At 38.1% G+C, this 16127-nt stretch overlaps 1 protein-coding gene across 6 annotated transcripts in view; it reads right to left on the bottom strand.

The window, feature by feature from the left end:
• NCOA1 (nuclear receptor coactivator 1) overlaps nucleotides 1-16127 on the bottom strand; it is a 278197-nt gene that overhangs the window by 159314 nt on the left and 102756 nt on the right. Inside the window, exon 2 of one of the 6 annotated variants that reach the window (XM_077960058.1) lies at nucleotides 3870-3936. The exons of the other annotated variants lie outside the window; for them this stretch is intronic. The gene's annotated coding sequence lies outside the window, so the exon portion shown is untranslated. The remainder of the gene's footprint in view (nucleotides 1-3869; nucleotides 3937-16127) is intronic. 6 annotated transcript variants of the gene reach the window in all.

Genomic DNA, 16127 nt, shown 5'->3' on the forward strand with positions numbered 1-16127 from the left:
CAAGTGAAGAACTGCATCAACTAGGATTTTCAGGAAGGGAGCTCGGTAGCTGAGCAGCAAAGTCAACAGGGTGCTGTGTCTCATCCGGATATAATGAGTAGTTGAACTAAGCAGCAATAGTTGGAGTGATGAAGATTAAACTACTTCAACAAGTGTTGGGAGTAAAAAAGGGAGGCCAAATTGTCCGCTTGTGTGAATTACAAAAGTAATTCATTTTTACTACACAACGTTGGAAAATACAGGTAAATAAAAATAAAATTAAAATCACCCACAGCTGTACTATCTAGAATTAAAGTGAATATCTGCATATGCATTCTTTCTATAAATATCTATATATATAGTTTTATTTTAATAATTATGGAATCATAGTGAATATATTGCTTAAGAGCATCTTTTTTTCACTAAGTTTACGTATGTCCCTTCTCATGTCATTAAATATTCCACAGAGATTTCACTGTCTGTAAAATATTTGTGTGTGTGCATGTGTGTGTATCACAGTTTTTAAGAAATGCAGTGATTAGGACTTCAGATTGGCTCCAGTTTTTTTTTTTTGTTTTGTTTTTGTTTTTGGTATTAAATACAATACAGGTACTATGATGAAGCATAAAACTTTGTTTATATTCTCCAAATAAGCTCCTATGAACACCAAGGTTCCTGGCATGGGGGACTCATTAATGCCATTTAGCCAGGCCTGAGTTTATGGGAGATAACAGATGTCTGAGGGAGACGCTGATGAACTCAGTTGCATACACATTAATCATGAGGTGGCAACAGGGCACCCAAGAAGATATGTTCAGATGGCTTTCAAAGAGGTAGAATATAAAGGATTCCGGAATCACTAACACATTGATGATAGTGCAGTATATGAGATGACCAACAAAACGTGTGCAGAAAGAGAACAGAATGGATTCCTATGGAAGCACTGCAATATTTAAAGAGGGAGACAGTTACAGCTGGAAGAACAAGTGAAAAAGAGAGAAAATGGATAGAGGTAAAAAGAAACCAGGAGAAGTTGAGGTGGAGAGATCATAACTTTCAGTTTCAAGAAGCATTTTTGTACCTGCCAAAACAATAACAACAAACTCTTAGAAAAAAGTGCCCAAAGATAGTGAAGAGTCTGCTAAAATTTAAACCCCAATGAGGCATGAATACCTCTCTCTCAAAGGGCCCTGAAATTCAACATACCCCAACACCACAGTCATTGGAGCAACACGCTTTTATATTCAACATTTCTACCATCCTCCCCAACTTCATACCATAAAGATGCAAACAAGTATTTGATGGTAAGTTTGTAGGACAGTATTCTAAACTCTGTTTTTGAGGGGTGGTGTCTAAAACTGCATCTCTCCATTCAAGGTTTTGGCTACTCCTAGTATACTAAGATTTGTCATCACAGTAAACATGTCTATGTTCACAATTTCAACCTCATTTTGTAAACTTTCCAAAGTATTATTTTCAGAATCAATTTTTTACTAACTTGATTTCATTTTTCCCTTCCTTTTTCTAGCCTCTGCTAAATCCTCAGGGATTAAGAGCTTAAGTCCCCTAACAACTGTTTTCCAATGTTTCCAAATACCCACACTAACTGCTGCTCCACTTTCCCCAGTTCTAGTCAGAGACTGCTCATGTCTTGAGCAGGACTATAGTACATATAAAAAACTACAGTACTTATAGGTAGGTGTCATATAGATATATAAGTAGGAGATCAAAAGTGTACTCTTACATCAAGTCACACTCATCAGGTTACCAAAACATGCAGAACTACTGCCTCTGCTTTGGGGGTATTTTTCAAGACGAATTTCATTCACTTTCCTGTAATCCCCAATATCATTTTATCGGTTACAACATCATCTTCCTTCCCCTAGACTCACATTCCTCCCCTTCCAAGAAATTTTTTATTCATTCCCTTTCACTTTTCCCAGTTTTGCCAAAAGAAATGGTCTTTCCCTTGCATTTTTAATATGCTATTTTATTGGGAGCATTAGAGAAAGATGGAAAGAAATCTCAACCATCAAACCCATACAAGAGCAACAAATGGTGTCAAATTAAAACTATGTACTATGGTAACTATGTAACAAATTATTTTTCATCATACGTGAAAAAGAATGATAGGAAAAGGGAAATGTGCAAATAGCAGACACAGTGCATGATGAAATTCACCCCACATACAAATCATCATTTCCATCCTCTGAAGGTTACTGTTCCTCTGTTTCTCTTCTTCTCTCTTCCTCTGATGTATAACCTAATGTGACAATACTACCAAATAACAAGCACGTAGACTCCAAAAAGTGCTATTTGACAGAAAATTCAGTATTACATATAAATAGTGCCATTTTTATTTTACTTTGAAAAACTGTCTGCTTTAGTAAAGACTAAACCTAAAAGTAGGCTCTTAATATTCTAACAGTGAACTGATAAAAGTTTCCTAAGATCTCTGATATTTTCGTAAATGTTGGATGAATGGAACACCTTTATAGTAATGACAAATTTCTGCCAACCTTTACTTTTCCTCCTATCTGGACTTACTAATCTAATCCCTCACATTCTCATCCTCTTCCCTCTAGAAAGTCATTCCTCATCTGCAATGGTTTGGCTGAGTAACCCCCTCCTATGTGTCCTAGCATCTAGCAAAGAAAGTAATTGCATATATATCTGTCTGATTATATAGATAAGTGAACTGCAAGCTTCTTGAAAGCAGTAAGACTATGTCTCACTCACTGTTTTATCTCCAGAGCCTAGGACGATGCTTGGCACTTGGTAGATTCTCAACACTGACAGTCAGCATTGGCCCCCACCAGCACCATCAACCAGTACCCATCAGCTGTTCCATCAACAACGTCCTAGACTAAGGCTTACTACAATCTCCTGCTGAGAAGCCAACATAACTTCCTTAGAGGATTCCTTAAGTTCTGATACTAGCCATCTACTGCATGCAAAGCAATATATTACAGGTTATATTTTATGTTATTTCTTCAAAAACCCCATGAAGTAAAAATAATTATCCTCCTTTACCAACAAAAGAATAAAAGCTCTGTGATAATTTACTTTCTCATAGCTACATAGTAACAAGCAGTTGAGGAGAGATTAATGCCTAAGTCTATCTGACTAAACTGAGGCGATTTCTACTTTGTTATTCTGCTTCCTCAATACCTACATGAAATCAACATACATACATAATTTATCCAAATATATTTTTCTTGCTACATTCTGTAATGTTACAAACCGTTTGGGAATCAATAAAATTAACTCTGTGAATTACCTGGAAGACTGTAAAGATGGTGGGTTAAGATTACATGCTCTGGAATTAGAATGACTACTTGGATTCAAGTAAAAATTCTGCTACCCACTAGCTATATAAACTTGAATAATTTAATTTCTCTGTGCTTTGATTTGCTAATCTCTAAAATGGGAATACAAGTGGTAGCTATAGGATTCTTGTGAATAATAAATGACAAGATATGTGAAGGACTTAGAATGGAGCCTAGCACATAACAATATTAATACTAACAGCTAGAATTAGTGCATGCTTACAATATATGTTACCTTATCTTCAATAGCATTAGGTTTTATTATTTAATTATCTAAGTTTACATGAAGAAATAATTAACTTTTTCTATGTCGGTGGTTCTCAAACTTGTAATGCATCAGAATTATCTAGGAGGCTTTTAAACATACCCACAGGCCCTGCACCTTAGAGATTCTGACATGTAGGTGTGGGGTGGGCTTTAGAAATTATTCTTTTGAAAATTTTCCAAGAGGATTCCCACTCCCTGGGATATGAGAATATGCTGGGCTAGAGATCTTAAAACATTTCTATTTTAAACATCTCATATAAAGAATGAAAATGGGCTAGGTGCAATAACTCATACCTGTAATCCCAGCACTTTGGGAGGCCGAGGCAGGCAGATCACTTGAGCCCAGGAGTTCAAGAGTAGCCTGAAAAACATGACAAAACCCTGTCTCTCCAAACAAAACAAAACAAAACAAAAACAAAAAAGTAGCCAGGTGTGGTGATGTATACCTATAGTTCCAGCTACACAGGAGGTTGAGGATCCCCTGACCCTGGGTGGTTGAGGCTGCATGCAGTGAGCTGTGATCACATTACTGCACAACAGCCTGGATAACAGAATGAGACCCCATATCAAAAAAAAAAAAAAAAAAAAAAAGAATGAAAATGAATCAAGGCAATAAGCAGAAAAGCAAGTAATGAAGCTTCCAGATACTCCTGGGGCATATAAGAATCCTAGTAACCTAGAGTTAGAAAGGATTGAGAAAAAAGTTTAGGCCTCTGAAGTCAGGTAAGACACATCAGACAAAGACAGGGCCCAAGAAGGACAATAACATCAGGAAAAGGGTAAATTCAAACATTAAAAACACCTTCAAAGGCAAACATCAAAGAAAAGTAACCTCTTGGCCTTACTAAAGGCATCATGGCCTGGATCATCTATGCTATGTGGATAGTCCTAAAAATCAAAAGTCGGGGTGCAGCAGGACCTTCTCTGCTTCAAGCCCAGGCAGATCTCCAGGCAACTGGAGCACCCATTCACTTGGATCAGCAGGCTGAGCCCGCCTACTCTCCCTATGCCAAGACCATGGTAAAGCAGGGCACTCTTTGCCCCATTCCCGGGCATAGCTTCAGGCAGTCAGAGGACCCGTTTGCCTGGATTGCCAGCCTGAGACGCCCCATCCTTCCTGTGTAGAGATGGTGGTATAGCAGAGCCCTCTGCACTCTGCACCCAGGCAGATCTCCAGGTACCTGGAGCACCCACTCGCCTGGATTAAGAGTTCAGGCCTCCACCCCTGCCTGTGCAGAGAACTTGGGGCCAAGGAGGTTTCCCAGCTCCATGCCTACGACCACCTCTGGGTGCTTGGTGGCTGCCCACTGGCTTCTCCCTCAGTGTTAGTGATTGTGCGTGCCATCAGGGGACTGTAGGTGGCCTGGCCCCACCGATCTTGCTTCCCACTTCCCTGGGGCTGAGCAGGGAGCTCAGGCCACTGTGCACTCCACATATCAGCCCAATGCCTGAGGCAACAGAGAGTTTCTTCCTGTAAAAAAGCATCAAGTGTATAGCTAGCCACATTGGCTACAGCTGGCTAAGTGATCTTACCCATAAGCGCCATCTACTGGCTTGTAGGTCGAAACCTACAGCCCAATATAAAATCTGCCCAAAGAAGTATATAAGGCTATAGAAGCAAAGCCAAAAGATGCTACCCAGCATTCTCTACAATCATATCCCCTACGGAGTTGGGGAAGGGAAAGGGAAAGAAAAAAAACATTACAGGGACAGGAAAAGAAAAAGGAAAAAATCTTACCTGCATGAAAATAATTACAAAAATCAAAAGTGCCAGTGTTTCCAGATGAGAAGGAACCAGTGTAAGAATTCTGGCCAAACGAAAAACCTGAATGTAGTGACACCACTTGATAATCACACTAGCTCTCCAGCAACGGTCCCTAACCAAAATGGAAACTCAGAAATGATGGATAAAGAATTCAAAGCATGAATTACAAGGAAGCTCATTGGGATCCAAAAAAAGGTTGAAAATCAACACAAAGAAACTTGTAAATCATTCTAAGAAATGAACGAGGCAATAAACACCTTAAAAAGAAGTCAATCAGAACTTCTGGAATTGAAAACTCACTTAAGGAATTTCAAAACATTAGGGAAAGATTTATCAATAGACTGGACTAAGCAGAAGAAAGAATTTCAGAGCTTGAAGACTGATCTTTTGAACCGATCTAGTCAGATAAAAATACAGAAAAAAGAATTCAAAAAAAGGAACAAAGTCTTTAAGAAATATGGGATTATGTAAAGCAACAAAACCTACTAATTGCTTGCATTCCTGAGATGGAGAAAAAGAAAACAACCTGGAAAACATATTTGAGGGAATAATTCAAGAAAATTTCTCTAATCTTGCAAGAGAGGTAGACATCCAGTTACAAGAAATTCAGAGAACACCTGTGAGATACTACACAAAATAAACATCACCAAGACAAAAAAAATCACCAAACGATTCAAGGTCAATGCTAACGAGAAAATCTTAAAGGCAGTCAGAGAAAAAGGTCAGAGGAAACTCCATCAGGCTAGCAGTGGACTTCTCAGCAGAAACTGTATAAGATTGGGGGCCTATTTTCAGCATTCTTAAAGTAATTCCAACCAAGAATTTAATATCCTGCCAAACTAAGCTTCATAAGCAAAGAAATAAAATCTTTTCCAGACAAGCAAGTGCTAGAGAATTCGTTACCACTAGACCAGTCTTACAAGAGATCCTTAAGGGAATTCAAAACATGGAAATTAAAGAAAAATAACCTCCAACCACAAAAACACAATTAAGCACACAGCTCACAGACCCTATAAAGCAACCACACAATAGAAACTACAAAGTGACTAGCTAACAACTTCACAATAGGATCAAAACCTCACATATCAATATTAACCTTGAATGTAAATGGTTTAAATGCCCCACTTAAAAGGCACAGAGCTGAATTGGATTAAAAAAAAAAAAAAAAAAAAACACCCATCTATCTGTTGCCTTCAAGAGACCCATCCCGCATATAACAATACCCATGGGCTCAAAGTAAAGGGTTGGAGAAAGATCTATCATGCAAATGAAAAACAAAAAGGAGCAGGGGTTGCAATTCTTACATCATATAAAAGAGACTTTAACAGTAAAAAAAGCACAAAGAAGGACATTACATTACAATAAAGGGTTCAATTCAACAAAAAGACTTAACTATCCTAAATATAAACCTACTGGACACTGGAGCACCAACTCATAAAACAAAAAAGGGAATGCTTATACGTTGTTAGTGGGAATGTAAATTACTTCACCCACTGTGGAAAGCAATATGGAGGTTTCTCAAAGAACTTACAACAGAACTACCATTTGGCCCAGCAAACCCAATGCTACGTACATATCCAAAAGAATATAAATTATTATGCCAAAAAGACACATGCACTCTTATGTTCATTGCAGCACTCTTTACAATAGCAAAAACATAGAGGCAACCTAGATGCCCAATAGTAGATCAGACAAACTAAATGTGGCACACGTATACCAGGAAATATTATGCAGCTGTAAAAGAGAATAAAATCACGCCACTTGCGACAACATGGATGCAACTGGAGGCCATTATTCTAAGCAAATTAACACACAGGAACAGGAAATCAAATACTGCATGTTCTCATTTATGAGTGGGAACTAAACATTGGGCACTCATGGACTTAAAGATGGCAAAGACAGACACTGGGACTAACAGAGCAGGGAGGGAGGGATGGGAGCAAGGGTTAAAAAATTAACTGTTGGGTACTATGTTCACTACCTGGGTGACAGGGTCATTCATACCCCAAACCTCAGCATTACACAATATACCCATGCAACAAACCTGAACATGTACCCCCTGAATCTAAAATAAAAGTTAAAATTTTTTTTAAGAGGGGAGAATTTCAAGTTAAAACCTATGTTCATAGACCCCTAACTCCAAGCATATAGTAGAAGGAAATAAAAAAATCTTCCCTGGAGGAATGCACTGTGAACCCAAGTCTAAAGAGTTACCACAGTCACACAGGGTTCCAATTAAAAAAAGAAGTTCATGATTCAAAAAAAAAAAAAAATCACAACAAATACAATTAAATAAGGCACTAGGCCGGGCGCGGTGGCTCACGCCTGTAATCCCAGCACTTTGGGAGGCTGAGGCGGGTGGATCACGAGGTCAGGAGATCAAGACCATCCTGACTAACGCTGTGAAACCCCATCTCTACTAAAAATATAAAAATACATTAGCCAGGTGGCGGGCGCCTGTAGTCCCAGCTACTTGGGAGGCTGAGGCAGGAGAATGGCGTGAACCTGGGAGGTGGAGCTGGTAGTGAGTGGAGATCGCACCACTGCACTCCAGCCTGGACGACAGAGCAAGACTCCGTCTCAAAAAAAAAAAAAAAAACATGCTAGAGAAAATGGAACAATTACTACCAGAAAGACTACATTCCCTGATCACAATGCAATTCAAAGTCAATAAGAAAAAGACATAAAATTGTCATACATTTCAAAACTTAAAGCCATACCATATGACTCAAGGAAAAAGCTATAAATATTTTTAAAACCAAGAATGAAAAAATAATGAAAACACTACATTTCGAAATCATAAAATGTAGTAAAAGCAATACTCAGAGAATGTATTCCCATCAATGCTTTCGTTAGAAAAGAAGAATGACTGAAAATTGAGCTAAATGTCTAAGAAGTTACCAGAAAGAACTTCCTCATCAAGAAAAAAAAAGGCACAAATATAAAAGCACAAATTGATGAAACAGAAATCAAACACACAACAAAGAGAATAATTAAACCAAAAGTTGGTCCTTTTTTATTTTTTAAGAGGTCTTGTTATGTTACCCAGGATGGAGGTGCAGTGGCTATTCACAAGCACGATCATAACACACTGCAGCCTTTAACTCCTGGACTCCAGCAATCCTTCTAGTCTCAGCCTCCAGAGTTGCTGGGATGGCCCTGCTCCACCACACCCAGCCTGGTTCTTTGAAATGACTTTAAAAAATACTGCCAATGAGATCAAGAAAGAAAATAACACAAGGTAATTAAAAATGAAAGGGAGAACTTAACAACTGAGAAAGCAAAGATCAATGTTTTTGTTGAAAACATTTAACTAATAGATTTGAAAACAAATGTAAACAGTAAATTCAATTAAAAAGATACATAACCCACTAAAACTAACCTAGGACACAGTGATATAAACATATGGTTAAATAAATATTTTAAATGGAGAACAAGAAACAAATCTTTCTTACAGAAGAATTTCAAATAATTTATGTAGCTACTCCTCCCTCTGGGAGGTGAAACTTAATTCCCAGGTCTTCAGCCTTGAAGGTGATTTAGTAACTTGCTTTCAAACAATTAAGTAGGGAAAAGAAAAAATAATGACTTTACAGTGAGTAACATGGCAATCACTACTTTACCAAGTGATGAAGGTTAATTTAACACCATCAGTGATGTCATGGATATTACATGCCCCCTAAAATGATGTGATGAGAAAGGCCTTTCCTCTCTATGTTAGTTTTCCCACAATCCCACAAGGAAAACATCAGACAAACGCCGACAGAGAGAATATCTGCCCAGTACTCCTCAAGAGGAAAAATCAAGGTCACAAAAATAAAGAAAACCAGAAAGTGTCATAGACCAGAGGAGACTGGGAAGACATGACAATTAAATACAATGTGATACTCTGGGAACCCTGGACAGAAAGAGCATATAGGATATAAACGAAACAAACAAACAAACAAACAAAAACAATAAAAAAAAAAACCCTGTTGAAATCTAAATAAGGTCTAAAGTTCAGTGAGCTGGTGTCAGTTTCTTAGTTTTGACAAATGTACCTAATGGGAGAACTGGCCAGGTGTGGTGGCTCATGTCTATAATCCCAGCACCTGGGGAGGCTGAGGCGGGCGGATCACGAGGTCAGGAGATAGAGGCCATGCTGGCTAACACAGTGAAACCCCCTCTCTACTAAAAATACAAAAAAATAGCAGGTGCCTGTAGTCCCAGCTACTCAGGAGGCTGAGGCAGGAGAACTGCTTGAACACCGGAGGCGGAGGTTGCAGTGAGCAGAGAAAGTGACATTGCACTCCAGCCTGGGAGACAGAGCAAGACTCTATCTCAAAATAATAATAATAATAATAGGAGAACTGGGTGATCTCATTGACAGTATTTTTAAAAGTCATTTCAAATGGGAATTCAATATACTATTCTTGCAACTCTTCTGTAAATCTAAAATTACTGCTAAAAAAGTTGTTTTCTGAAAGATGACACAAGAAGACATGAAAAGACTAAATAATCCCATAGTCATGAAGGACACTAAACCAATAATTTACAATCTTCTCTAAAACTACGAGTTAGTTTTGCTTAAAAGTACAACATTTAGTGACTAAGCGATAAACTTACTTAGAATCAACTCCAAACAGGCTTTGTTTTGTGTTCTTGGTATAAGATTGTCCAGCCTTAAATGTGTATTGTATGGTATTACATAAGAAAATACAGGTATGAAAAAGAAAAACGAATTCAACCACAATAATTTTTTAAAATCTCACAAAGAAAGTTGAGTTTTACCAAACTCAAAGAACAATTTCAGTCTTATGTAAACTCTTCAAGAAAGAGAAAATATTCATTCCCCAACTCATTTTATTAAGCCAGTATAACCTTAATACCAAAACCAAATAGTGTAAGAAATGAAAATAAGTAGGTCAATCTTACTTTTTTTTTTCTTGAGGCGGAGTCTCACTCTATCTCCCAGGCTGGAGTGCAGTGGTGCGATCTCCGCTACCCCTCCCCCCCGCCCCCACCCCCGGGTTCACGCCATTCTCCTCCCTCAGCCTCCCGAGGAGCTGGAATTACAGGCGCCCGCCACTACGCCCGGATAAATTTTTGTATTTTTAGTAGAGATGGGGTTTCACCGTGTTAGCCAGGATGGTCTTGATCTCCTGACCTCGTGATCCACTCGCCTTGGCCTCCCGAAGTGCTGGGATTACAGGCGTGAGCCACCGCACCTGGCCAGTCTCACTCGTGATCATAGATGCAAAATTGTACATAAACACAAGTATCCCTCATAATTCAAACTCAACACAGAAAATGACTATAGCAAATTTTATTAAAGATATAGCTGATATCCTGTTATTCCAACTTATCTTAATAAAATATAAATATCAAATAGACTCCAAAAAAAAAAACAAAAAACAAAAAAACACAGTATCCCTCACTGTTCATATTCTAACTACTGACTCTCCAAAATTCAGGGTTTCCCAAATTATGCAATACAACATCTGTCTGACACCAAATAATTTCAAAATTAAATAGTACCGCTTTCCTTTCAATGATGTATTATCCTTATAAATCTGAGTTTATGGTAGTTGCTGTGAAAAAGAACATCCCTGCCAGGTGCAGTGACTCACGAGGTCAGGAGATTGAAACCATCCTGGCTAACACGGTGACACCCCGTCTCTACTAAAAATACAAAAAATTAGCCGGGCGTGGTGGTGGGCGCCTCTAGTCCCAGCTCCTCGGGAGGCTGAGGCAGGAGAATGGCGTGAACCCGGGAGGCGGAGCTTGCAGTGAACCGAGATGGCCCCACTGCACTCCAGCCTGGGCGACAGAGCGAGACTCCGTCTCAAAAAAAAAAAAAAAAAGAAAAGAAAAAGAAAAGAAAAGAAAGAAAGAAAAAGCGCATCCCTGAGTGAAAATCAACACGGAACAAGAAGTGAGCATGGCAACCGCAATGCCTTATCTGATTCCAAGGTTTGAGAAGTTATGCATTGCTCTGAGGTGCACACATATCCCATTAGCAAGGGACTGTGGTTATTTACAATTAAAATAAAAATATATTGAATTTATGTGTATGATTTTTTCAAATAACTAACAAGTTATAAGGACATACATACTAACTTGTTTGAAACTAAATAAATGTAGTTGTTAGGTATTTCTTTGATTTGAGGATACCATGAACTGGAAAGTTTGGGAGTATCTGAAATACTCATATAACATGGTATTTCTCACTATCCAAACTAGGACTGAAAAAAATGGAGATAGCAAAAAATACTTCAAACTGAAGAAAGTGATGAACAAAAGATTAATACATCTCATGACCAAGCTGAGTTTATGCTAGAAATACAAGTGCAGTTTAACATTATGAAAGTATGAGGCCAGGCGTTGTGGCTTACGCCTGTAATCCCAACACTTTGGGAGGCTGAGGAGGGTGGATAACCTGAGGTCAGGAGTTCGAGACCAGCCTGGCCAACATGGCGAAACCCTGTCCCTACTAAAAATACAAAAATTAGCTGGGCATGGTGGCAGGCACCTATAATCCCAGCTACTTGGGAGGCTGACACAGGAGAATCTCTTGAACCCGAGAGGTGGAGGGAGGTTGCAGTGAGCCAAGATTGCACCACTGCACTCCAGCCTTGGCAACAGAGACTCTGTCACCAAAGAAATTTATAATAACAATAAAAATAAAAAAAAAATTATGAAGGTATAAATATCATTCACAAGATTAAGAAAACAAAAGAGAAATCCCAAATGTTCATCTCAATCATTACTGGTAAAACGTTAGATTAAACTCAGCATTCCCGATAAAATAAAATAAAAAAAATCTTAAAGAGAACCTCCTTGCTTCATAAAGGTAATATAGAGAACACAGAACACACTGTAGATACCTGTGAAATACATGAGGCATGCTCTTTAAAATTACAAATAACACCCATTAATCCCCACTTCTATCCAACACTGTACAAGTCTAGCCAGCACAGTAACAGGTAGGAAAAGGTATAGGAATTGGTATGAAAGAAACAAAACTTGGCCAAAAGATGGGAGAAGAGAAACTAAATGATAATGCATGGCAGATTTTTGTGGGCCAGGCCTAAAAGTGGCATAGATTACTTCTACTCACATTCTACTGACTAGAATTCATTTACATGGCCATTCCTGATGCAAGAGAGGTGGAAAATTCAACCTAACTCTGTGCCCAGGAAGAAGAGGAAATTTTCAGTGTATATCTAGCCATCCTCTGCCACAAACCAAAATGGAAAATAATTTGGCATTATCTGAAATTGAATACGCACAAACCCCATAACTCAGCAATTCTACTTCTAGGAAGAGATACTTTTGCATATGCATACCACAAAATAAGTTTAAGAATACTCATCGCTCAGTTGTTCATAGCAGAAAAAAACAATGTATCAATCAACAATAGAACAAACTGTCACATACCCATAACTGAATAGTATAAAGCCAGGAAAATAAATGTCCTACACAGCAACATAAATAAGTCTTTAAAAATTGAAAAAACGTAAAACGTAGATAGTAGAAGAACACATACAATATACAGGCATACCTCCTTTTATTGCACTTTGACTTACTGGGCTTTGCAGATAGTGTTTTTTATTAATTGAAGGTTTGTGGCAACCCTGATCCAAGCAAGTCTATCGGTGCCATTTTTCCAAAAGCATGTGTTCACTTTGTGCCTCTGTGTCACATTTTGGAAAATCTCACAATATCTCAAACTTTTTCATTATTATTATCTCTTTTATGATGATCTGTAATCAGTGATCTTTCGTGTTACTACTGTAATTGTTTTGGGGCACCATGAACATGTAAGCCCATATAAGGCAGTGAACTTAATCAACAAATGTGTATGTTCTAACTGTTCCACCAAACCAGCCATCTCCCTATTACCTGAGACACAATAATACTAAAATTAGGTCCATTAATAACCCTACAATAGCCTTTAACTGTTCAAGTGAAAGAAAGAGTCACATGCCTCTCACTTTAAATCAAAAGCTGGAAATGATTAAGCTTAGAGAGAAAGGCATGTCAAAAGCCAAGACAGGCTGGAACTAGGCCTCTTACACCAGTCAGCGAAGTTGTGAGTGCAAAGGAAAAGTTCTTGAAGGAAATTTAAAGTGCTACTCCAGTGAACACACTAACAGTAAGACAGCAAAACAGCCTTGTTGCTCATATGGGTAAAGTTTTAGTGGTCTGGATAGATCAAACCAGCCACAGCATTCCCTTATGCCAAAACCTAATCCAGAGCAAGACCCCCAACTATCTTCAATTCTATGAAGACAGCGAGATGAGGAAGCTGCAGAAGTTTGAAGCTAACAGAGATTGGTTCATGATGGTTAAAGAAGCTGTCTCCATAACATAAAAGTGCAAGATAAAGCAGCAAGTGCTGATGGAGATACTGCAGCAAGTTATCCAGAAGATCTAACTATGATGAAAGTGGCCACAGTAAACAGCAGATTTCAATGTAGATGAAACAGCCTTCTATTGGAAGAAGATGCCATTCAGGACTTTCATAGTTATAGAGGAGACATCAATGCCCAGGTTCAAAGCTTCAGAGTACAGGCTAACTTAACTCTTATTAGTGGCTAATGCAGCTGGCGACTGTAAGGTAAAGACAGTGCACAGTGACTATTCCAAAAATCCTATGGCCATTAAGAATTATGTGTAATTTACTCAGCCTGTGTGCTATAAATAGAACAATAAATACTAGATGACAGCATGTCTGTTTATAGCATGGTTTAATGACTATTTTAAGCCCACTGTTGAGACCTACTGCTCAGAAAAAAAGATTCCTTTCAAAATGTTACTGCACCTTGCCACCCAAGAACTCTGATGGAGACAGACAAGGAGATTAATGTGTTTTCCTGCCTGCTAGCATAACATCCACTCTGCAGCCCATGGATCAAGGAGTAATTTTAACTATCAAATCTTAGTATTTAAGAAATACATTATATAAGGCTATAACTGCCATAAATAGTAATTCCTCTGATGGATCTGGGCAAAGTAACTAAAAACCTTCTAGAAAGGCTTCATCATACTGGATGCCATTAAGGACATTTCGTGATTCATGGGAGATCAAATATCAACATTAACAGGAGTCTGGAATAGATTGGTTCCAACCATCATGGATGACTTTTATGGCTTCAAGACTTCAGTAGAGGAACTAACTGCAGATATGGTGAAAACAGCAAGAGAACTAGAATTCGAAATGGAGCCTGAAAAGTGACTAAATAGCTGCAATCTCATGATAAAACATTAATGGATAAGGAGATGCTTCTTATGAATAAGCAAAGAAAGTGGTTTTTAAAGATGTTATCTACTCCTGGTGAAGATACTGTGTGAACACTGGTGAAATGACAACAAAGGATTTAGAATATTACAGAAACTTGGTAAAGCAGTGGCTGAGTTTGAGAAGACTAATTCCAATTTTGAAAGAAGATATACTGTGGGTAAAAAATGCTATCAAACAGCATCACATGTTACAGAGAAATCTTTTGTGAAAGGAAGAGCCAATCGATGCTGCAAACTTCATTGTCTTAAGAAATTGCCACAAGCATTCCAATATTCAGCAACCACCATCCTAATTAGTCAGCAACCATCAACATTGAGGTAAGACCCTCTACCAGCAAAGATTATGATTCACTGAAGGCTCACATAATTGTTAGCAATTTTCAGCAATAAAGTATGTTTTAATTAAGGTATATACATTATTTTTTAGACATGCTATTGCACACTTTAGATAGACTATGGTATACCATAAATGTAACTTTTATAAGCACTGGGAAAGCAAAAAATTTGTGTGATTCACTTTATTGCAATATTTGCTTTATTGTGGTAGTCTGCAACTGAACCCACAATATCTTGTAGGTATGTCTTATCATTTTTATAAAGTTTGATAAAATAAGTGGGTCAACAGATAATTTAGGCATAGATACATATGCAGTAAAACCTTTTTTAAAATCAAGAGCGTAACAGTCAAAATTCAGCATAGTGTTCACACACTGGGGAACAGTGCAGGAAGAGGAATACGTTGAGAGAGGCTTACACAGGGAGTTTCCACAGTATTGGTAAAATTCCATTTCTGAGGCTGATGTACATGACACTGCTTAGTTCACATTAACATACTAAACAATGTTTTTATATCTACTTTTATATGGAGGATAACACATTTTTATAAGATGATTAAAGAGATTGGAGAATATTTTATTTAAAATGTTTTATTTAAATAATATTTAAATATTTTATATAAAAATAACTTAAAATTTTAATTTAACCTTACTTCTTATTAGCCAAAATATATTGATTGTCTTGATTACCTAAAGAAATATTCAAGAAAGTGCTGGTTACTACATAAATTTAGAAAATAATTTAGAGTTTATTTTTTAAAACTTTACTGTTGCCAGGTGCAGTGGGCACATGCCTGTAATCCCAGCTCTTAGGCAGGCAGACTGCTTGAGCTTAGAAGTTTGAGACCAGACTGGGCAACATAGTGAGAACCCATATCTACAAAAAATTAAAAAATTAGCCAGGTGTGGTGGCGCACCCCTGTAGTCCCAGCTACTGGGGGAGGCTGAGGTGGGCGAACTGCTTGGGCGTGGGAGGTCAAGGCTGCAGTGACCTGAGATTACGCCACTGCACTCCAGCCTGGGTGACAAACTGAGACCCTGTCTTTACTTTAAACTTGCTAAACTTTACTACTTAACAATCCAATTACTTGTTGCTAGTCTTCCCCAATCACGTGTCTTGTCAGCAAATTGTAGTTAATATCTCTGACAGCTACATTAAGTTCCAGT

Source organism: Macaca mulatta, chromosome 13, assembly GCF_049350105.2.
Source record: "Macaca mulatta isolate MMU2019108-1 chromosome 13, T2T-MMU8v2.0, whole genome shotgun sequence".
NCBI classification, from domain to species: domain Eukaryota; kingdom Metazoa; phylum Chordata; class Mammalia; order Primates; family Cercopithecidae; genus Macaca; species Macaca mulatta.